This window comes from Mauremys reevesii, linkage group 14 (genome assembly GCF_016161935.1).
Source record: "Mauremys reevesii isolate NIE-2019 linkage group 14, ASM1616193v1, whole genome shotgun sequence".
Classification (NCBI taxonomy): domain Eukaryota; kingdom Metazoa; phylum Chordata; order Testudines; family Geoemydidae; genus Mauremys; species Mauremys reevesii.
The window spans coordinates 29,494,632-29,518,828 of record NC_052636.1 but is presented as its reverse complement, the minus strand read 5'-3'; the positions used below and the strand labels follow the sequence as shown (position 1 = coordinate 29,518,828).

The following is a 24,197-nucleotide window of genomic DNA, read 5'->3' as shown; positions in this document are numbered from 1 at the left end:
AGCATTCCGAATAGGAAAGATCTTCTGTGGGGCATGGGTTACAAAAATGCTTCGGGAACCAAATACATGCGCATTTTGCCAAGTTAAAAATCACTTAATGTGGAATTCTCTCCCCAAATCATCTGAGAAAATACTGACTTAAATAATTGAACTCCACTGTGATCGTATGCACTTCCCTCAGTTAGTTGGGGTTCTGCTGTTGTTCACCATTTCCGAATGGAGATTTTAAATCACTGCTGTTTCTTTGTTAGCACGTGCAGTAAATTGGAGAGTTCTCCACTGTTGACAGAACTGCACTTGAACTTTCTCCGTGTCACCATGGAGGGTGGGGAAAAGCAAAGCTGAAGTGACAAATGAGGACTTTAGGAAATGGTCATTTGTCTTCAATTCTCCAAGAAATCTGAGCTACGTCCTATCGAACTGAACTAATATCCAATTGGGTGAGCAAACAGCCTTCAGGAAAGAGAGAAACCCACATCACAGAGAGACAGAATACATGACAATGAAAGTATCAAGAGAAATTCCAGAGCAGGTTACATCTGATTATTTAGAATCAGGACAAGAGATTCTCCCATCACTTTCTCCTCTGATCCATTCAAAGCAGCTTCACTCAGCACTCTCTCAATAGTCAGTTATGTTATTTACAAAATTGTAAGTATCCCAGCATCCCCATAATGGGAGACGAAATAATCCTCTTGCCAGAAGTGGCTTTACCAATAGATGAAACCTGGAATTTAAACGCCAAATAATCACACTGTGTTTGGGATCCATTTAAATTCCCCTTCCAGGTCTTTGACACTTTCAGCTCCAGTCATAGCAACTCTGATATAGGAGGAAAGAAATCAAAGCATCACCTCCAAGCACAGACAGCTGAGAACTCTTCCTCATATGACATTTTGAGAAGTGGAGGGATAGAATGTGATGAAAATAAACTCTGCACAGAGAAGCCAAAATGTAACAGTTCTGGAGTGATGGGGAAGGAGGGAATCTCTGAACCACCCCATCTCCTTCCAGTGTCACAGAGGCTGAAATGACACTTTTTTCCCTGCTCCTCTTTATTTAACTATAATATGAAAAATTCCCAATGTAACTGCTCTTCAGCACAACCCAGAGCAACGTGAGAACAACTGGCAAGGATACAATCTGTATCACTGGTGACTAACAATAACTTTGCAATAGGAGGAATGGTATAAATGTGACGCTCCCTGGTTCCTCATAGGAAAGGCACACTCCAGTTACTTGTGGGATAATTGAGTTGATAGAAAGGACAAATGGGCCCACCTCAAAAGAAGGCAAACTACAAAAGGCATAAATGGGCCACTCATCTGGCCAAGCTGAGGGATAACAGTGCTGCAAACAGTTCAAACAGATTTAAAAAGTTACTATGTGGGAATCAGGAAAAGTATTAAAGACAAAAAATTGATAGCCCTAGAGGGTTTTATGGTGTTCATTGCCATTGCAGATTCTCTGATGGCGAATATGGGCTGAGTGCCAAGAGAAGTTTTTCCCACACTCACGGCATTCGTAGGGCCTCTCCCCTGTGTGGATTCTCTGATGAACAGAAAGAGCTGAGCTGCTAGTGAAGCTTTTCCCACACTCACAGCATTCATAGGGCCTTTCCCCCGTGTGGATTCTCTGATGAACAGAAAGAGCTGAGCTGCTAGTGAAGCTTTTCCCACACTCACAGCATTCATAGGGCCTTTCCCCCGTGTGGATTCTCTGATGTTTAGAAAGGGCTGAGCTGCTAGTGAATTTTTTCCCACACTCACGGCATTCGTAGGGCCTCTCCCCCGTGTGGATTCTCTGATGTTTAGAAAGGTCTGATCTTTGAGTGAAGCTTTTCCCACACTCACGGCATTCATAGGGCCTCTTCCCTGTGTGAATTCTCTGATGTTTAGAAAAGTCTGAGCTGCTGGTGAAGGTTTTCCCACACTCACTGCATTCGTAGGGCCTCTCCCCTGTGTGGATTCTCTGATGAACAGAAAGGGTTGATATTTGAGTGAAGGTTTTCCCACACTCACTGCATTTGTAGGGCCTGTCCCCTGTGTGGATTCTCTGATGTAAGATGAGACCTGAACGATTAAAGAAACATTTCCCACACTTAGAGCATCCATAAGGTTTCTCACCCATGTGGATTTTCCTATGTTTGATAAGCTGTGAGCTCTGATTGAAGCTTTTCCCACACTCACAGCATTCATAGGGCCTGTCCCCTGTGTGGATTCTCTGATGAACAGAAAGGGTTGATATTTGAGTGAAGGTTTTCCCACACTCACGGCATTCGTAGGGCCTGTCCCCTGTGTGGATTCTCTGATGATCAAGAAGGGCTGAGTAGTCACATAAGTTTTCCACACTCTGTGCATGTATTTTTTCTCTTTCCAATGATGATTTCCTGCTTTGTTGTGGTTTCCTTGAGGTCCTTCTGAGTTCCCTGAGAGGAAATACGTTTACCCATTTTCACCCCCGGCTGGTTTCCTTGTTCTCTCTCTGGTCTGTGCTGAATCTCACAGGATTTTTCCTCCTCATGACTCCTGGACGCATTGCTTTTTGATCTTTGCAATAATGCTCTGTGTTTATCCACTTGCTGAACATTTTTCTGCTGAGAATTCTGCTCCTCTTTCTCACATGCCATTGCATCACCTGCTGTGAAAAAGACAGAAGCATCAAACAGGGATGAAAAGTGAAAAGCCAAAACAAACTAAGTGCTGGAGGGAGGTCAAATAAAAATCACAAACTGAACTCCCCCGTACTCTTCCCCAAAACAGGAGAGAGGAGGGGATCAATTTGGCTTTCAAATCCCATCCAAATTCTCAGGGGGAAGGGAGGAAGCTACTGCCTGGTGTCTGCTAGAATCTACGGGAAGCCATGAGCTATAGTTACCCTGAGGATATGACCCCTGCTGGCAACAATAATGAACTGAGAGACCTCTCAAGGGCTTGGTAGGGCATCCCAGATGTTTCCTTCAGGCACTTTCACACTCAGAGTTGGTTTAATGTTTCCTCACCTCTGCAGGGAGATCTCAGGGTCTGTTTTCCCTCTGAACCCTGCAGGTCTGAGACCCACGGCTCTTCCCCTTGTTCCAGCTGGGAGATCACATCAGGTTTGGAAAATGGAAACCCTGCTCAGATGAAAGAAAACAAAGGAGTTCTGTTGATTTCATAAAACTTTCTCATAAAAAACATTCTATTAATTTAACTTTAATACTTCGTGTGACCCGGTGTGCCTGGGCTAGTCCTCACTGAAAATGCCAAGACCAGGGCAGGCTGAAAAAGGGAGAGCACAGGCTCCCCAAACTGGTGGTTAACACGAAAGTTAAACTCACCAACCAGTCACCAACTGTGCTTCTGATCCCCCACACTGGTTATCGAGAAACTGAAAAAAAGAAATCACACGGCCCCCTTTATTCCATCCCAGTTCTCTGACTCCCAATCAGCACCTAGGTCCAGCACAGTGAGAGTTATTTAAAAACTCTGCTCACATAAACAAAGTGTTCTTCTGACCCCAGAGTCAGTCACATTACTAGGTCAGTATAGGTTTGGATCTTACTCAAAATACTACGATGCCAGCCAATCATTGGCATCTAAACTAAAGGTTTATTATAAAAGAAAAAGAAATAGGGAGTTGTTAAATGGGAAAGCAGTCAGACACATTCAGAAATCTATACATCTGGTTCTTAGCAGTATTGGTGAGTTACTGGCTTGAAAGGCTCTCTGGTAAACATCCACATTATTCAGTCCTTTGTTCAAGCCTTCAGTTTGTAGAGAAGTTGCTCCAGAGGTAGGAAGAGGGATTGAAGACAAAATGGAGATGATGCAGCTGCCCTTTATATTCCTTTTGCCAAGTGGCTTCTACTTCCTGTGTCCCAAACACAAGCTTCACAGCACATGGCATGGAAAAGCCTTGGAGTTCTCAGTACACAGTGTGATACAGCGTGGCCAGAGGCAGCAGGAGAGGGTTAGAAGGGAGCCTTATTCCCTGTAGAGGGAAGAAAGTTTGCTATAGATTAACTAGAGCACCTGAAGCCAATTAGAGCACCTGCAGTCAGTCACCTGATAAAGACCCTTGCTCCAATCAGACAGGAAAGGAGTTGGAGCAGAGAACAGTTTGAAGGGAAGCAGAAGAAAGTTTGGAGAAGTGCTGCAGTGGGCTAAGAAGTCCAAGACCCCAGGTAAGGGGCACCTGGCTTGTACAGAGGGAGGGCAGGTGTCGGGTTACATCATCCCTATGCTGCCTTGGTGGAAAGTTACAGCAGCAGGACAACAAGAATAGAGGAGTTAGATAAAGTTGTTATGAGAAAGTAGGGAACTGCCAGAGCGAGGCAAATGCCAGGTGGCCTAACTGGGATCAGATAAGTTGCATGGGAAATGGGAAACCAGTAAGCAAAGGGCCATGCATGTGAAAAGTGTGTGTATCAGACAAAGAACCAATCAGCAGCAATGCAATGTTGGTGTGTCTGACGTTTGCTAATATGGAGAAGCCTATATAATATGATGCATTGTAAATAATAAATGATTCAGCTTGCAATCATATTGGTTGTTGTGCTTTATCCGGCCCGCATGCAACGCAACAAATGGTGACCCGATTTTTTAGAGTTTGATAGTAATTTGTTTTAAAAGTTTGAGAAACCTCGGCCAAAAGGTTTGTTGAGTATTCTCAAAGGGGGGGGGAGTTTATGGTGTTATTAGGCATAAATTTAGGTAATTTGGGAGAATGGCTTTGAATTTATGTGACCCAGAGTACCTTTATGTAAAGTGCTTTTGTTAGCCTTATTAGATTTTGTTAATTTTGTGTTATGTGCTGATTATTGGTTGTTGTAGATTGCTTGATACTAGATGTAGCCTATATTTAAAATAGATAGGCTGAAAGCAGATGTTGTAATTAAAGTTATGCATGAAAATGTAGCCCCCACGGTGGGAAAGTATAGATAATTGCTTGCAGTAGAGATTAGAAGGGTGGGGGCTAGTTAAGAAGTACACCCTTCTAGCTAAATTGATAGTGAAATAAGTTGGTGTTCATGTAAGGAACGGTTTAGGAAGAGGAAAAAAGGATCGGGCCCAGGCGGCGGGCAACAGACAACAAGCTTGGAAAACTGGTTGATAACCTTGAGGGTGTAGTTGATAGACAAGGTAATTAACTACAAGCAAGTAATGTTAGGCAGAGTAAAAGTTAACTCTGTGATTGCTAGAGGGAACAGCAGTTGAATTTTGTAAAGATGCTAAAGAGAACAGTTTTTGGTGTTTTGAAATTTTTGTAAATACATGTAGGCAAAGAAATTAGTTTGTAATTGTTTGGTTATGAATAATTTTGTTGTATTAGCTGAAGAATGTATATAGTGCTATGTAATTGTAATTGTATTAGGCTAAGGGCATATAAGTGGTGATGTTTTTTTTTTTAGTGTTTAATAGCAGAAGTTAATAGTAAGAATTCTTAAACTGTGGATAGCTTTGAATTTAGAAGTAAGCCAGGATGCAATTGTATTATTGTAAATGATTTAATTGATGAAGTGATTTTCCTGTTTTGTACGCCTTTTGCTATGAAGTTTGGAGAGGTTTATTGGATGTTTTTCTTTTTTTTTAAGAAAAGAGGGGGAGATGTCGGGTTACATCATCCCTATGCTGCCTTGGTGGAAAGTTACAGCAGCAGGACAACAAGAATAGAGGAGTTAGATAAAGTTGTTATGAGAAAGTAGGGAACTGCCAGAGCGAGGCAAATGCCAGGTGGCCTAATTGGGATCAGATAAGTTGCATGGGAAATGGGAAACCAGTAAGCAAAGGGCCATGCATGTGAAAAGTGTGTGTATCAGACAAAGAACCAATCAGCAGCAATGTAATGTTGGTGTGTTTGACGTTTGCTAATATGGAGAAGCCTATATAATATGAGGCATTGTAAATAATAAATGATTCAGCTTGCAATCATATTGGTTGTTGTGCTTTATCCGGCCCGCCTGCAACGCAACACCCGTGGGGGGGGGGGAGATGGATAGGGGTTGGGGCAGATGGGGAGCAGGGGTGGGGTCCCAGGGTGGTGGTTGGGGGTCTTTGGGGGACGGTGAGGGGACAAGGAGCAGGATGGTCGGGGATTCTGAGGGGGGTAGTCGGGGGGCAGGAAGTGGGTGGGGGTCGGATGGGGGCAGGGCCAGGCCGTTTGGGAGGCACAGCCTTCCCTACCCTACAGCTCATCAGCAGTTTGAGGCTTGCAGAAGAGACGAGCTGTGAGCTTTTCCATTAGGGCCACTGTCCCTGTCACTTCTCAAATGCCAAATTATAGTCTACTTGTAATTTCAGTGCCATAGGGAGATTCGTGTCAGGGGAGGGTAGCTTCATTTAAAATTAGCCACTGGGGGGAGGGATCACATGAGAAGAGCAATATCCTTCCCAACCCTACCAACGGAGACCCCCCTCCCCCGCATTCCCTGAGGCTCCAGAGGGGTTAATTCAGTGGTTCTCAAACTTTTGTCCAGGTGACCCCTTTCACATAGCAAACCTCTGAGTGTGACCCCCCCTTATAAACTGAAAACACTTTTTTATATATTTAACACTATTATAAATGCTGGAGGCAAACCGGGGTTTGAGGTGGAGGCTGACAGCTCACGACCCCCAGTAATAACCTCGTGACCCCCTGAGGGGTCCTGACCTCCAGTTTGAGAACCCCTGGATTAATTTAATTTTAGCACCCTGTGTCCATTCACATGCATGTGCTATTTTAGTTTTGACAACATAGGCTCATTCCAGATTCTGGAACAAGCTCAAATGCTCAGTTCGTGGAGTATGTACATAGTTTATACTAAAGACAAATCCACAGTAACCGTCTCCAGTTTGCGAGGGACCCCATGGAGCCAGTCTCTAGGAAACAGATAAATGCATGGAGATTAAGTCCATTAATGGCTATTAGCCAGGATGGGTAAGGACTGGTGTCCTTAGCCTCTGTTTGTCAGAGAGTGGAGATGGATGGCAGGAGCGAGATCACTTGATCATTACCTGATAGGTTCACTCCCTCTGGGGCACTTGGCATTGGCCATTGTCAGTAGTCAGGATACTGGGCAGGATGGCCTTTAGTTTGACCCAGTATGGCTGTTCTTATGTTCTAACCTAAATGAATCCAAAGTTATGGAGCCAGATATGAGTCAAGGAAGCCAGCAGAGTATCAGAAACCTGGAAAAATCTCTGCCTGGATGGGCTCAGGCGTTGGGTCACAAGCTGAGGTGGTTCCAAAGGTTTGGATTTTTTTTTTAAGCAGAATTTTTTTATTGTTCCTTTAAACAATCAAACACAGCAAGCAGCAAATATTTGGCCACACACTTCTGAAACCCCAAATCATGTTCAGGTTTTGGCAGATTTATTTCAGCTTTTTCAATTAGAAAAACCACAACAAATTTTGAAGGAAAGCAGACATTGTCTGATTTGTTTCTGCTTTTTAAAAACCCCTAGTTTTCGATCCAAAAAAAGTTTTGACGGAAAATATTTGTACAACCTTTTTAATGAGCTTTAGTGCCTTTTAGCACTAGCTGATGCTGAGAACCAGTGATACCTTGTAAAGGTGACTTGAAAAGAAATTCTCAAAACTGGGTTTGTGCTGAGATGCAGAAGGTTTTTAAATGTTTATTTTTCCCGGGGCAAACGAGCGGGGGCGGGAAGTGTGGCAGTTTTCCCCAGGCCCCACAGGGGCCCCCACGAGAATACAGTATTCTATAGTATTGCAACTTTTTTTTATGGAAGGGGCCCCCAAAATTGCTTCGCCCCAGGCCCCCTGAATCCTCTGGGCGGCCCTGGTTCGTGCTGCTGCAAGCTGAGGAGCAGCCTGTCCTCTGCAGCTGGGCAGGGCCGCGCTACTGGATCCTGCCTAGGGAGTGGGGGTGGCCGCTGACCGCGGGAGAGTGGCGCAAACAAGCTGAGAAGCAGCCCGTCCTCTGCAGCCAGGGCAGGGCCGCGCTACCGGCTCCGCCTTGGGAGTGGTGGCTGCCAGTAGCGCGGCCCTTCCCCGGCTGCAGAGACCGCTCCTCGTCGGCTTGTCCTCGCCGCTCTCCCCCAGGCAGCGGCCACCCCCCAGGCAGGAGCCGGTAGTGCATCCCTGGTCCGGCTGCAGAGGATGGGAGGGACATGATGCCTGGGCGGGCCGCTCCTCCTTGGCTTGTCCCCGCCTCCTCCCCTCTGCGCCGCCTCCTGCCAGGGGACGGGAGAGGGGAGCAAAGTGGCAGCCCAGGCTGAGCTCATGCCAGGGCCAAGGCGAAGACCAAGGATGAGCGGGGCTGGGATCCAGCAGCAGCCCCAACCCCTGGCCCTGGGAGCGGTGGTGACTGGAGCTGAATCCGCCTTGGGCCAGATCTGCAGCAAGGTGAGAGTTGGGCCAGGCAGGAGGGTTTTGTTAAAATTAAATGTTAAAATTACATTAGTAGGAAATGGTTTTGTTTCACTAACTACAAATTCTCTGTTTTCATTTTTTTTTTAATTTTAAACAGTCAAAACAAAACTGCAAAGTGCAAACATATGTAAAAGCAAAAAAAATTCGGCGGGGGGGCAGCCAAAAATGTTTTTGCTTGGGGCAGCAAAAACCTAGAGCCGGCCCTGGCCCTAACTGAGGAAGGAGAGGGTAGATCTGTAATGGGTAATGGATTGGTGGCTAGTACAGCTTGTAAAAGTGAACCTGAAATGGGTAACTGTGATTTGCTGGAAGTAGCTCAGTGTAGTGAAAAAAGCAGCAGCTTATCTGTTGGGAGTGGCCATGTGTCTGGTAGGAAAAATCTGGATGAGCCTAGGCAGCCTTGTGAGCTGATGGCTTTGTCTAGTCAGCAGTGTGGGAAGACAGGGATAGTGGAAGATGAGTGGCCCTGTGCCTTACCTGTTTCCTGTGTGGAGAAATGTGACAGTGGAGGGAATGTGCCTGTGTCTGTCAGGGGTATTGACTTGCCTATGGAGGAAGCTGCCCCAGTCTCCAAGCAGTTGTCTGTGAACAGCCCTGTGTGCTGGGACAAGGGAAATGAGATCCCAAGCAGTGTGTCTGGGGAAGGAGAATGTGTCTCCAGCTCTTCTGTGTCTGTGGAGCAGACAGAAGGTGCCTTTCAGCCTGTGATGGTTGAGGGTGGTTCAGTTGTCTCGGAGTTGGTTGTAAATACAGCTAAAGCCCAGGAAGGGAACAGTCCTAAGTTTGTGTCTGCTGGGGAGAATGGCACTGTAACTAGGTTGCATCCAGTTAGTGTCTTAGCAAAATCCCAGAGACCAGACAATTCTGGTGCTTGTAGTTTGCCAGTTGCTAATGTGTGGTTGGAAAAGGGTGCAGCAACTCTGTCTGATCAGGGTGATACCAGCCAGGGCACAAGGACAGCATGAAGGTGATTTAATTGTGTTACCTACTGACAATTTGGCGACTTGTAGCAAGAAGGAAAAGATTCCTAAACTTGTTCATGGCCAAGGGAAGGAGATTGCTTCTAACCTGTTATCGAGAAAGTCTATGAGTTTGCCTGAACGGGGATTGTGTAGGAATCTGCCTGTTGGGCCAGAGGTGATTCTGAATGTAAGTAAGACCCAGCAAGACTCTGTGGTTGCTCAGGAAAGTGTTCCTTTAGAGCAAGCCCTAGGTGAAGAGGGTGAGAGCAGAATTTCTGAGAGGGTGAATTGCTGCTTAGAAAAGCTCATAGGGAAGGGAATCCTCATGGTAATCTGTGCAAGCAGTTTACTGCAACTGAAGGGTGTGAAAGTGATTTAATCAAGAAGGTTTTAGTTCCTAACAGCCAGAAATGTTCTGTTGTGAATGGATCCACTGACTTTCCTTTTGAGAGATCCAGTGTGGGCAGCTTTGAAAAGGTCTGAGATGGAGGAAAAGCTGTTAAAGTTGAGCAGCCCTATAACCACGTGGCTGTGTGTGGCCAGCGTGTTGGGAAGACAATGGTGTTGGAACAGGAACGTCTCCATGCTGAATCTGTGAGTGAGCAGTCTGTGCTTCAGGGTCTGAGGACAGATTCAGTTACTGGTGTTTCAGAGCAGAACAGTTTTATGACTGAATACTTAAGGATGCAGGGGAGAGCAGCTCTCACCCTCAGACCCTTTGGATTTGTGTCGTATCTCTGTAAGACAGAGTCCAGCCTTGGAATTGGTAGCAGCTAAGAAGTGAAAAGCTGGTGTTTGTGTTGATGCAAATTACCTGGCTGGCAGGAGAAGAAAGACTTGTTAATAGCTGCTGGCACAGAGAGCCCACCCCATCAGCCAGTGACTTCTGTTAGGAAAAAGCAGATCCAATCCACTGTTGTTCAAACCAAGTTTTACCTTGAGTTTTTAAGGAGATTCAATCATGTTATTGAACATGACTTTGATAAACCATTTCTGTTATACACTGGTACGGCCTGTAGCCCAACACTAGCTGTAGTGAGACAGACCCAAGGATGGGGGGCTCTTGGGATGCAGTCAGTGATGTTTTGTCATCCCTTCCTGCATCAATTTTGCGTTGGGGGTGTGACGTTATTGATATAATCTGGGACCATATAGAACATGGTTTGCAACCAAGGTCCTGTAGTGGCACCAAATCTTATATAAAGGGGGTCATCTAAGGTGTCTAAGACCAGGTTATGGGTTGCTGGTTATGATTATGCTGTCTATATGTATGTATCATTTTGTAGTTGAAGTTATAAGTATTGGCTTTATACTGTCTGTATTTTGTATTTGTGCTCTGCTTCTGGGTGACATCCCAGACAAGTTGATGTTAGCTCTGCCTAGCCTGCTTGATGGCCCATTAAGGACCATCAGCTACACAATTGACCCATGGAGAGAAGGCAGACACGCCTTGTAACTCAGCAAAGTGCAGGGACTTGTCCATATGACTCCAGACTCCATTTTGCTGTAATTTTCCACAGCAAGGACAAAGAGGTTCTTACACCTGGAAAAGCCTATATAAGGCTGATGCCTCATCTCCATCTGGTCTTCAGTCCTGCTTCTTACCTCTGGAGGGACTTTGCTACAAGCTGAAGCTCTGCACAAAGGACTGATGACCCATCCCAGCTGGGGATGTACTCCAGAGACTTGATTTGAACCTGCAGTTTATGCCATCACTGCTACAAGCCTGAACTAAGAACTTTGCCATTACTGTATGTAATTGATTCCATCTAACCAATTCTAGCTCTCATCTCTACCTTTTTCCCTTTATGAATAAACCTTTAGATTTTAGATTCTAAAGGATTGGCAACGGCATGATTTGTGGGTAAGATCTGATGTGTATATTGACCTGGGTCTGGGGCTTAATTCTTTGGGATTGAGATAACCTTTTTATTTTACTGGGGTGTTGGTTTTTATAACCATTCATCCCCAGGACGAGTGCACTGGTGGAGATACTGGAAGACTGGAGTGTCTAAGGAAATTGCTTGTGTGACTTGTGGTTAGCCAGTGGGGTGAAACCGAAGTTCTTCTTGTCTGGCTGGTTTGGTTTGCCTTAGAGGTGGAAAAACCCCAGGCTTGGGCTGTGACTGCCCTGTTTGAGCAATTGGTCCTGAATTGGTACTCTCAGTTGGGTCCCGCCAGAACCGCCTCGTCACACCCTGTTCTAACAAATATTCTTTACTACTGACTTCCCTTTTCTTCCTTATATTTTATTTGGAGAGTGTTTCCTACCAGGGAGCCATTAGTAGGGTCCAGAGCCAGCCCCATCTCCTATATCAAACTCTGGCTAGTAGGTATGTGATAAATGTGACGCCCCTGCCTGCGTCTGTCAGCTGGGAGACACAAAGATTCTCTCTTTCTACCCTCTGATGCTGCCTGGCTGCTCTAAGCTAGGTGAGGTGGGACTCTCTTAACATGTGCCTCCCGGAGCTTCCATTTCCTGGTGCTGCTGTTCCGTGAATAGTGGGGTTGTGAGTGGGGCAGCAGGTACTGAGTGTTGGACTCTTGCTCTTTCAGGGGCCGTTGACCTTCGAGGAGGTGGCTGTGTATTTCACCAGAGAAGAATGGGCTCTGCTGGACCCCGCTCAGAGAGCCCTCTACAGGGATGTCATGCAGGAGAACTATGAGACAGTGACCTCGCTGGGTAAGCAGTCCTGTCCCTGGGTTATTAGAAGCTGTGGGGTCTCTGAAGAACCTGAGTAGTAATAACTTTATACCTTTATTCGTCATACAAGTTTTGACAAGATTCCTTCCCCCGCCTTTTTGCCTTATCTCCCACCCACTAGTATCATTTTTGGACATGTGCCTTTTGGTGCTGTCACACATTTTAAAATTGAATTGAATGTAATTGGCTACATTAGTAACTATATTAATCACTGTAGCTTTCATGCCTTTTCCTCATTTTAAGAGGAAAATATGCTCCCTGTGGAATTCTAAATTGAGTAAATAGGTGTGTGACTCATGCATGGCTTGTGTGACAGTCAGATGAGCTCTTTTAGGAGAGCATGTAATGTTGCCGTTCAGGATCCCATGGGTGAAGGGATAAGCGAGCCGTGGGAGGGACAGAGACGGGGGATAGTAGATATGCCAGGAAATGGGGCGGGTGTGTGCAGGGTTAGAGCTAAGCAGCAGGGAGGTAGGAGGCTGTGAGAGACGAGGAGAAAATACAAGAAGTTCTCAAGGTGCCGGGAGGTGGTGCTGGCTGAGAGTAATGGGAAGAAGCGGAGGGAGTGTTGGGGAAGGGCACCCAGGAAGTGGGCTGGGTGGGTCAGTGGGAGGGAGGAGAGGTTTGGGGATCTAGAGCTGTTGGGGATCCCAGACCTCTAACCCCAAATCCCTACTGAAGCCTTGTTGCTGTAGAGCCTCCATTCCAGTTTTATTTCTGTTCAGTTTCACTTTATTATACATTTTTTTCCCCAATTATTATTTTAACTCTTGACCTCCCTCTCCCTCTCATTATGCCCTCCCCATATAACCTCCCCGTCTCTGTGCACAGAGACCCTGGCCACCGATCCTGAGTCCTTGCTGCATCCTCCCGCCCAGAACAGGGCCCCTACCCAGGCATAAATGGGCACTTCGTTGATGATGTCACAGGGTGGTATAGTCTGTACAATTTTTACACCTATAAGATTACATATTCGAAGCCCTTCACACCAGTCGGGCTTATCTCTATACGCTGATATAGTCTGTTCCCTTCCCAGCTCTGATGCCGCAGAGCCTGGCCTGTGTCCCTGTTCCCATTCTCCCCCTAACCAACATTCAACATTCATGGGGCCTCATCTGGAGCACTGTGTCCAGTTTTGGGCCCAACACTATAAGAAGGATGTGGAAAAATTGGAAAGCATCCAGCAGGGGGCAACAAAAATGGTTAGGGGGCTGGAGCACATGACTTCTGAGGAGAGGGTGAGGGAAGTGGGATTGTTTAGTCTGCAGAAGAGAAGAATGAGGGGATTTGATAGCAGCCTTCAACTACCTGAAGGGGAGTTCCAAAGAGGATGGATCTAGACTGTTCTCAGTGGTAGCAGATGACAGAACAAAGAGTAATGATTTCAAGTTGCAATGGGGGAGTTTTAGGTTGGATATTAGGAAACACTATTTCACTAGGAGAGTGGTGAAGCCCTGGGATGGGTTCCTAGGAGGTGGTGGAATCTCCTTCCTTAGAGGTTTTTAAGGTCAGGCTTGACAAAGCCTTGGCTGGGATGATTTAGTTGGGGATTGGTCCTGCTTTGAGCAGGGTGGGACTAGATGACCTCCTGAGGTCCTTCCAACCCTGACATTCTATAATTCCAATTTCCTTCCCCCCTCCTGTTTGACCCCATTTATAGAGTAATATTCTCAGCTATACCTGAACCAATCATTGTGCTGAAATTTAACTAACCAATTCTAACATATTGTGACATAATTTTCTAACCCAGGCGTCGGCCACCTTTCAGAAGTGGTGTGCTGAGTCTTCATTTATTCACTCTAATTTAAGATTTCATGTGCCAATAATACATTTTAACATTTTTAGACAGTCTCTTTCTATAAGTCTATAATACATAATTAAACTATTGTATGTAAAGTCAGTAAGGTTTTAAAATGTTTAAGAAGCTTCATTTACAATTAAATTTAAAATGCAGAGCCTTCTGGACCGGTGGCCAGGACCTGGGCAGTGTGAGTGCCACTGAACATCAACTTGTGTGCCGCCATAGGTTGCCTACTCCTGCTCTAACCAATTATAAACCAGTACCTAATTAACTTACACCTGGCAACATTAATTATACAGGAGAGAGAAACAATTAGAGAACCAGACTGATTAACAATGTAAAAGTGGTTGCCATAAAGATAAAGCAATACAGAAATGAGGTTTCACAACCACAACCATTGATAAGTGATTTCTTGCCAGACAAAGAAACCTTAATTTGATAGCATTCTAACCATCTTAAGCTCCGGACAGGATTGTCTTCCTAACAGCCCAATAGCACCTTAGTTCAGTGTGACTGGTTTGGGATGTGAGGATGTGACCCTTCGCTTCCCAGCTTATGGCTGCCCCTGCTGCTTAGCCAAAGGCCTTAGCCTAAGAACAAGGCCTCAGACTATCCTAGTGAGAGAAGGCCCAGACACAGGCAGACTGTGATTTTGATTCTTTGTTTTCATACTCCTGTAACTAGCTAAGTGATAAAAATACCCTAAGTTCTTAAAATATAGGCTTTGCAGGCAGGCCTGAATATCGCCATTCTAACAGAGGGTTCTACCCCTTCCCCCATGCTGTGTCTGTCTTGTCTATTTAGACTGTAAATTCTTCAGAGCATGGGCCATCTACTATTCTGCATTTGTACTGTGCCTAGCACAATGGAGACACACTGTTAGTTGGTCCTTAGGCACTCAGGTAATGCATATGATTAATAATAATAATTCTCCTGCCACTTGGAGCCAAGGAAGCTGGTCTTGGGATGTTACTGCTTAAAAATGATCTGAGCTTAAAACCATGGACTATTCTTTGTGACAAGTATCCCACAAATTCCACTGACCTTCCTGGTTTTCTTTGCCTGGCTTAGAGTTTCTAAATTCCAAACCTGATGTGGTCTCACAGCTGGAACGAGGAAGAGCCGTGGGTCCCGGACCTCCAGGGTTCTGAGAAAGAAGTGCTCCCGAGCTGCCTGCAGAGGTGAGGACTTGGTTAAAGCAAGTCAAAAACTGTCCGTGAATACAGGAAACATTTGGGATGCCCTACAAAGACCCTGTGAGCTCTCCAAGTTCAGGATTGTTCCCTGCAGATGTGGAATAATTAGGCAGATGTCACTTATGGCTTCCCACCTATCCTGACTAACAACTGTCAGCAGATCCCTACCTGATCCCACTTTCCCCTGCATGTTCTGGTGAGATGCAGACCAAAACAGATCCCTTCCTCTCTCCTCTGGAGAGAATCAGCTCCTGATAGGTTTGATCTCTCCTGCACATATTTTGGTTTGTTCATCCCTTTTAAAATTCCTGTCTCTGACATTTCCTTTCTCTCAGGCACAGGGAGTGACCTGTGCCTGGAGTCTCTCTGTCTCCCATCAGGTGATAGGATGGTGCGTGAGAATGAGGAGCAGAAACCCCAGCAGGAAGATGCTGAGCAAGGGGAACCATATGAGACATTATCAGGAAGACCCAAAGGGAATGTTTCCAGGAGTTGTGCACTCCGAGAAAAAGTAAAAGCCTCTGAGACTCAGCAGAGGCCAGAGGAGAACTTCAGTAGCCTCTCAGACCTTATTACACGAGAGAATCAACTTGGAAGAGACGCACTACACATGTCATGAGTGTGGGGAAAGCTTCAGTCAGCGCTCACACCTTATCACACACCAGAGAATCCACACAGGAGAGACGCCCTACACATGCGCTGAGTGCGGGAAAAGATTCCGTCAGCGCTCAAACCTTATCACACATCAGAGAATGCACACAGGAGAGAAGCCCTACACATGCTCTGAGTGTGGGAAAAGCTTCGCTCACCGCTCTGTCCTTATCACACATCAGAGAATCCACACAGGAGAGATGCCGTACACATGCGCTGAGTGCGGGAAAAGCTTCAATCACCGCTCAAACCTGATCAGACATCAGAGAATCCACACAGGGGAGACACACTACACATGCCAGGAGTGCGGGGAAAGCTTCAGTCAGCGCTCACACTTTATGACACATCAGAGAAGCCACAAGGGAGAGACGCCCTACACCTGCTCTGAGTGCGGGAAAAGCTTCAGTCTGCGCTCACGCCTTATCAGACATGAGAGAATCCACACAGGAGGGACGCCCTACACCTGCGCTGAGTGCGGGAAAAGCTTCTGTGATCGCTCAAACCTTATCACACATCAGAGAATCCACACAGGAGAGAAGCCCTACACATGCGCTGAGTGCGGGAAAAGCTTCAGTGTGCGCTCACACCTTATCACACATCAGAGAATCCACACAGGAGAGAAGCCCTACACATGCGCTGAGTGCGGGAAAAGCTTCAATCGGCGCTCAAACCTTATCACACATCAGAGAATCCACACAGGAGAGACGCCCTACACATGCGCTGAGTGCGGGAAAAGCTTCAATCGGCGCTCAAACCTTATCACACATCAGAGAATCCACACAGGAGAGACGCCCTACACATGCGCTGAGTGCGGGAAAAGCTTCGCTCGCCGCTCTGCCCTTATCACACATCAGAGAATCCACACAGGGGAGCTGCCCTACACATGCACTGAGTGCGGGAAAAGCTTCAATCATCGCTCAAACCTTATTAAACATCAGAGAATCCACACAGGGGAGCTGCCCTACACGTGCTCTGAGTGCGGGAAAACCTTCAATCATCGCTCAAACCTTATTAAACATCAGAGAATCCACACAGGGGAGCTGCCCTACACATGCGCTGAGTGTGGGAAAAGCTTCGATCAGCGCTCAAACCTGATCAGACATCAGAGAATCCACACAGGAGAGAAGCCCTACACGTGCTCTGAGTGCGGGAAGAGCTTCAGTCACTGCTCTGCCCTTATCACACATCAGAGAATCCACACAGGAGAGAAGCCCTACACATGCGCTGAGTGCGGGAAAAGCTTTAGTCGGCGCTCTGCCCTTATCACACATCAGAGAATCCACACAGGAGAGAAGCCCTACACGTGCACTGAGTGCGGGAAAAGCTTCAGTCAGCACTCACACCTTATCACACATCAGAGAATCCACACATGAGAGATTCCCCTACACGTGCTCTGAGTGCGGGTAAAGTTTCACTGAGCACTCAGACTTTGTCAGACATCGTAGAATCCACAGTGGAGAGAGACCCTATACTTGCTCTACATTTGGGAAAAGCTTCAATCAGATGTCATTCCCTATTAGATATCAGAAAATCGAAATGGGAGAGAACTGTAAGAAATGCCTTTATTAGGGCTTCCGAAAGATTTGTTTAAAAAAAAAATCACATTTGCTAATTCCAATATAGTGAACTTTGCACCATCTTCACTGTGGTCTCTCAGCTCTGCCAGATGAGTTGCCTGCTTCTGCCTTTTGCAGCTCACCCTTCTTTGGGGTCAGTCCTGTGATCTTTTCTATCAGCTTCTTTCCTTTTGACTTGTAGGAGCGTGTGTCCCTCCAGCCAGGAATTTCATCAGCTCCAGGTGCGGAGAGAGGGTTGATGCCAACAAGCTACCGTGAGGCAAAAGTTACCTGTGCCTTACATCCACTAGGACTGTACATGGAATTGGGTGCTCAAGTTAGTGATTTTGGTGTAAAAAGACAATTATAGTTGTAGAGCAGAAGCAGCCCAGGGAGTGAACCTAACAGACAATGATCAAGTGATCTCTCTCCTGCCATCCATCTCCACTCTCTGACAAACAGAGGCTAGGGACACCATTCCTTACCCATCCTGGCTAATAGCCATTAATGGACTTAACCACCATGCATTTATCTGTTTCCTAGAGACTGGCTCCATGGGGGTCCCTCACAAACTGGAGATTGTTACTGTGGGTTTGTCTTTAGTATAGCTTATGTGCAAAAATTGGTCCTGCTAGTGAAGGCAGGGGGCTGGACTTGATGACCTTTCAAGGTCCCTTCCAGTTCTAGGAGATTGGTATATCTCCAATTATTACCTTTATTATTACCTAACTGAGCCTCCTGGAGGTTTGAAACCTGTTCAGTCTGATCCATCTGGTGACAGTTGAATTCTAGGCATGGAAAACACGAGCTTAAAGAGGCAGAATTTTATTGCGTACCTGAGATTTTGTCCCTTAGAATCATTGGGGACGTTAGGGTTGGTCCTTTTTGTTTCACCTCTTCCTCCATCCATCCCTCCCTCTTTTCTCTTTATCTCTTGCTTCCTTTGTTCTTTCTCCTGTTCCCCTCCCAACATCAGGTTTCTTTCTCCTGCTGATAACAGCTCACGTTAACTGATCACTCTCGTTATAGTGTGTATGGCAACACCCATTTTTTTCATGTTCTCTGTGTGTATATATATCTTCCTACTGTATTTTTAACTGCATGCGTCCGATTAAGTGGGTTTTAGACCACAAAAGCTTATGCTCAAATAAATGTTTTAGTCTCTAAGGTGCTACAAGTACTCCTTGTTCTTTTTGCAGATAAATTAGTGGAGGTTAAGTCCATTAATGGCTATTACCCAGGATGGGTAAGGAATGGTGTCCCTAGCCTCTGTTGGTCAGAGGGTGGAGATGGATGGCAGGAGAGAGATCACTTGATCATTACCTGTTAGGTTCAGTCCCTCTGGAGCACCTGGCATTGGCCACTGTTGGCAGTAGGATATGGGGTTGGATGGACCTTTGGTCTGACCATGTATGGCCATTCTTATGTTCTTATGAAGGAAGGGGCAGAGCCGTGACAGAGTTTCTGTAGTGTAGTGGTTATCACATTTGCTTAATACGCAATAAGTCCTTGGTTTGAAACCAGGCAGAAAGATGATGGCTTCCTTTTCTCAGCTCCGAGTGGCCTGTCCCTGCTGTTGTAGTAGCAGCAGTGATTTCTATGCTCAAAAGGTCTGTTATACTTTCCCCCCCCCCTCGCTTTTGTCTCCTCTCCCCCTCTGAATGCCTGTGAAGTGGCTTTCCCCCTCCCCCTCCCGCTCCCTCCTGGAATGCTCCTGGGATGAATGGGCTGGTTGAAGAGCAGAAGATCTCCCAGGTAGACAAGGTGTCTGGGACTCTCATTAGGCAGCACTCACACACCCAGAGCAGGGACACTGCATTGACACTGGCTGAGGTGGAGTGTGACCCACCAGATGCAGCCAAGTCATCTCCAGTCGCAGGCCATGAGGAGCAGGACCTTAAAAGGGGAAGGGGCCCTGTGCTCAGGAGTCACTCACAAGCTTGTACCTCCAGTGAATGCCCTTCGCCCCGACCGCCTGGCCAGTGGTTCGCTGCGTTACATTCCATCGCGCCTCGGGAAGACTTACCTTCATCGCACCGTCCATCGCGGCGCTGGGGGACACTTACCTTAAAGGATCCTGACATCTCCAGTGCTGAGCCAGTCCTGGGAGCGTGAGTATGACACCCTCCCCCATCCCTTCTTTTGAGCTTAGCTGTCAGTATAATCATGGGTGCCAGGAGCATTCACAGTCAGGGGCTCTGCTCCACCAATATTTGGAGCTAGGTTTCTCCCCTACTTGGAGCGCCCCCCCAGGGCTGGAGCTTCCCCACCTCCCGCCCGTTTAGAACCGGTTGTTCCTGGAGGGACAACTAGTTCCAAAAGGGCTTTTAAATTTAACAAAAGCTCTAGCAGCTCCCTGCTCTTCACCCGGCCCCAGCTCACCACACTCCGCCTCCTCTTCTCAACGCTCCTCCGGCTTCTCCTCCCCCTCCCCAGCTTCCCGCAAATCAGCTGTTCGCGCGGGAAGCCTGGGAGGGCTGAGAAGAAAGCAGAGGCTTCTTGCAGGTGAGTTTGAGCTGGGGCGCGGCTGGAGGGCGGGGGCGCCAGCGGGGAGAGGGCTCCAGGAGTCCGCGCCGCCCAGCGGGGAAGTCGCAGCCGGACCCTGGGGAGGGCCGGCTCGGCTCCTGACCCCTGGGTCCAGCTGCGACCTCGCTGGGCAGGGCGGTGCGGCGGGCTCCTGCCCCAGCCCCGCTGCGAGCTCGGCTGGGCGGTGCGGCTCCTGCCCCAGCCCTGGGTCCTGCCCGGCCCGGGTTCCTGCCCGGCAGCGCAGCTCCGGGCCAGGCTTCAGCCCCGGGTGCGGCCCGGCGTCGGCCGGGTGGCTCGGTACCAGCCCTCACCCAGCTGGCCCTCCTCCAGGTAGCACGGTAAGGAGCAGGCAGGGGATGTTGGATACAGGGCAGGGAGTTGGTGGGTGGATTAGTGTCGGGGCAGTCAGAGGGCAGGGAACAGGGGGATTGAACGGGGGCAAGGGTCCCAGGGGGCAGCCAGAAAGGAGCAGGGATTGGATGGGGTGGGGGGGCAGTCAGGGGCAAGGGTTCCAGGGACAGTCAGGGGACAGAGAGAAGGGGTGGTTGGATGGGGTAGGGCTCCCCGGGTGCCATCAGGAATGAGAGAAGGGGTTGGATGGGGTGGCAAGGGGCAGACAGGGGACAGGTAAGGGGGGTGGATAGGGCACAGGTCCCGGAGGATGGGCTGTCAAGGAACATGGGGGGGTTGGATGGGGCAGGACCCCCTGGGGGGGGCACGACCCCCTCCTAGGGTGAAAAGGAGGGAACCAGTTGTTAGTATTTTGGCAGCTCATCCCTGGACTACAGTATAACAGCAGTGCAAGCTGCTGGTGCTGTAGCACCTCAGGAGGGGGAGGGGAGGAGGCCGTGCCATGCTTGGCAGCCCTCCTCCCTGCCCCTACCTGGAGGAGACGCATCCCAGGATACATCCCATCTACTGTTCACCCACCTCCACTAGGTCTGGAACCCTGCCAAAGAAGGAAAGAGGATTGGTTTGGGATGATTTGTTCTTGACAAATCCATGCTCCCTTGTCCTAAGAACCAAATTCTCCTGTAGGTGCTTGTTTAAGAATGTATTGCAGTATCTCTCCAGCTGTGGAAGTGAGGCTAGCTAGTCTGCAAGTCCCAAGGGTCTCTTTGTTCCCCTTTCAAAGATAGGTCCTGTCTTGTTCATGGATGGGAAGAAGTTCTTTTTCAGGGATCTCAGACGAGAACTGGGGCACAACACCTGGTTTGTTAAGGCCACAAAAATGGAGGCAGGAACCTCTTCTCTCCTGCTGGCAAAGAACCCCAGGTACCTAAAAGACAGAGACTCACATCCCTGAATGGGCTTTAGAAAAAGCAGTGGTTAAAAAGTTTGGCCCCGACCATTTCTTATTTCCGCAGACTAGACATTTTAGCAAACTTTAGAATTCCTCGGTGCTAAACACCGTGAAACTCCCCTTTCTCCTTCACAGAGGGCTTTAACGCCCCTTATCTCACTCAGGCTCACGACTGCCCAGAGCTCGAGAACTGTCCCTGTTCCCACTGGACAGATGGGGAGGAGCCTGAGGTCCAGAGAAGGGAAATGACCTACCCAAGGGCCTACACCGCAAGGCAGTGGCAGAGCCAGAAAGAGAAGCCACCAGTTCCGACTCCTGACAGACAAAAAAACTCCAGAGGCAGGGATAGATCCCAGGAATCGAGATGGTGGGTAAATTTCATTCAAACCGTTTCTGTCAGAAAATCCCATTCAGACTAAACCAGTTTGTTTCTCGAAATCATAACAAGTGGAATGAAAGTTCTTTGCAAAAAGATTTTGTTACAAAACAAAAGCATCTCCTGTTTGTCACAGTGTGTTAGATTGTCTCGTCACACACAAAGAGGAGACACGTAGATCTCAAAAATTAGATAAGATGCTTCAGTCTGAGCTAAGTCGTTGCTGCTCTTAACAATTTAAAAATAAAAAAATACAAATAAAATAGACTGTTTCAGCTATTCTATTATGTCATAATCTGCTCTGAGTAAACGTGATAGGACACCTCATATTATGCACTACTCCTAGTGACACTCTCCAATGGATCCCCATCCTCCACCCTCCGTGAGGTAGGTAGAAGAGGATCATTATTATCCTTACTTGAAAGAGGAGAAGCTAAGGCTGAGAAAGGAGAATTGACTTGTTTGAGGTCACACAGCCAGTCAGTGGCAGAGTTGGGAACAGGACCCAAGAGCCCTGATTTTCAAACTAACCATCGGATCTTGAATTTCAGACATTGAATGACCTGAATAAAGTGCTCTGATGAGCTCCAGAGAAACAGCAGTGCACAGGAATTATCCAGCAAGTATTTGAGGAGAACTGCAATGTTAGAAGACTAACAAATTTATTTTAGCATGAGCTTTCGTGAGCTGCAGCTCACTTCTTCGGATGCATTTCACGAAAGCTCTTGCTAAAATAAATTTGTTAGTCTTAGGTGCCAAGTACTCCTGTTCTTTTGCGGATACAGACTAACACGGCTGCTACTCTGAAACCTGCAATGTTAGAGAGAATCATGAACTGCTCAGAGACCATTAATGTAGAGAAGCAGCAAAATTCGTCAAACACAGAACTGGTTCTGACTTATTTCCTTGGTCTTGAAAGAGAACAACAAGGACCTGAGTCTCCTCCCTGTCAATAACCCCCTGCTCAGCCAATCAGGGTAGAGACTGAGGACGGGAGGCTGAGGGTTCTCACCAGAGAGCCCAAAGGATGGACCAGGTCACTGGTGGGGATCACTGCCCGAGCACTATTTCAGCCCCACATTTTTGGGTGGACCTCCCACAGTGGGAACTGCAGAGCACTCCGATGCAACACACACACACACACACACCCTCTCCTGGTGTTGGGAGGGGAACAGGAGAAAGGACAAAGGAAGCAAGAGACAAAGAAAAAGGAGAGAGGGATGGATGGAGGAAAAGGTGAAACACAAAGGACAATCCCCAATGTCCCGTGATTCTAAGGGCCAAAATCCTAGGTGCGTAAAAAAATTCTGCCTCCTTAAGCTCGTGTTTTCCATGCCTAGAATTCACCTGTCACCAGATGGATCAGACTGAACAGGTTTCAGACCTCCAGGAGGCTTTTACCTTCCAAACAGGGACGGCTGTTTTCTAGTAAAAACACTAAAAGGGAAGGAGAAAACTCAAAAGAGGTTCCTCCTGGCGCTCACGTCTGTGAACCCGAATACTCCCTCAGTCCTCAGAGAGAGACCTGGAAAAGGAGACTTGCTGAAGCAAAGCCACAGGGGTCTCTGAGGTTTCCCTGGCCCCTCGCACCTCTCCTGCCTGGCTGATGTCAGCATCTCTCTGTGAGGTCACCACCTCCCCACCACCTTTGACCAATAGGCTGAGGTCCTGCCAAAGGCCTTTGTGATGTCACTGCCACACCCCTCCCTTTCTGGGCTAATGTCCTGCCCCTGGCCAGGCACTTTGGAGGTTTGAGCTACTCCAGGTGGATCACCTCACTCACGGAGCGTTCGTTCTAGACAGAACTGACACCAACTTGTCTGGCTGGGGTGTTCCCTGGAGGCAGAGCACAAGTTTGAAATACGGGCAGCATAGAGCCTATAATCATAACGTCAACTACAAAAATGATACACATCTAGAGGTAGCATCATTATAATCAGCCAATCAGAACCTCTCCATAGACCCCTTACACGACAACCTTTCTACAATATTGGCTGCAAATATAGAACCGTGGTCGCAGCAGTGATCTATACAGTTACAGATTATGTCAATAACATTACAAGAGGTGACACGGCATCAGTGAGACTGATACTGGAATACTGCCTTCAGTTTTGGTGTCCTCATGTGAAAAAGATGTTATGAAATTGGAGCTGGGGCAGCAAAGAGCCACCAAATGTTCTGAGGGCCGGAGAAAAATGCCTTCTAGTGAGCTATTGAAAGAGCTCAACCTGTTTAGCTTATCAAAAGAAGATTGAAAGGTGACTTCACTGAAGTGTTGAAGTGCCTTAATGGAGAGAAAAGATTGGGTATTAAAGGGCTCTTTAATTGAGCAGAAAAGGGCCTAACAAGACCCAATGGCTGGAAGATGAAAAGAGACAAATTCATATTACAACTAAGGCACAAATATTCAACAACAAGGATGATTCACCACAGGAACAAGCTACCAAGGAAAGTGGTGGATTCGCCATCTCCTGATGTCATTTCATGAAGACTAGATGCCTTTCTGGAATGTGTTTGCCCCAAAAGTAGCTCTTGTGTCCTACAGGAGGCCTGTGATACGCAGGGGGTCAGATTAGATGCTCTAATGGTCTCTTCTGGCCATGAAGTCGACTAATTTCTGAAAAACTGAATGTAGCATTGGGAGCAGCGTCTGATGTTTTCCTGTCTAGCCGGCTTGCTGCCTAGACCGAACGCTCCTTGAGTGGGGTGATCCCCAGGGAGTAGCTCAAACCTCCAAAGTGCCTGGCCAGGGGCAGGACATTGTACA

At 47.4% G+C, this 24,197-nt stretch overlaps 1 pseudogene; it reads left to right on the top strand.

Annotated features, from left to right (window-relative positions):
* LOC120381578 overlaps window positions 1–20,085 on the top strand; it is a 190,287-nt pseudogene extending 170,202 nt beyond the window's left edge.
* The last annotated feature ends 4,112 nt before the right edge of the window (window positions 20,086–24,197 follow it).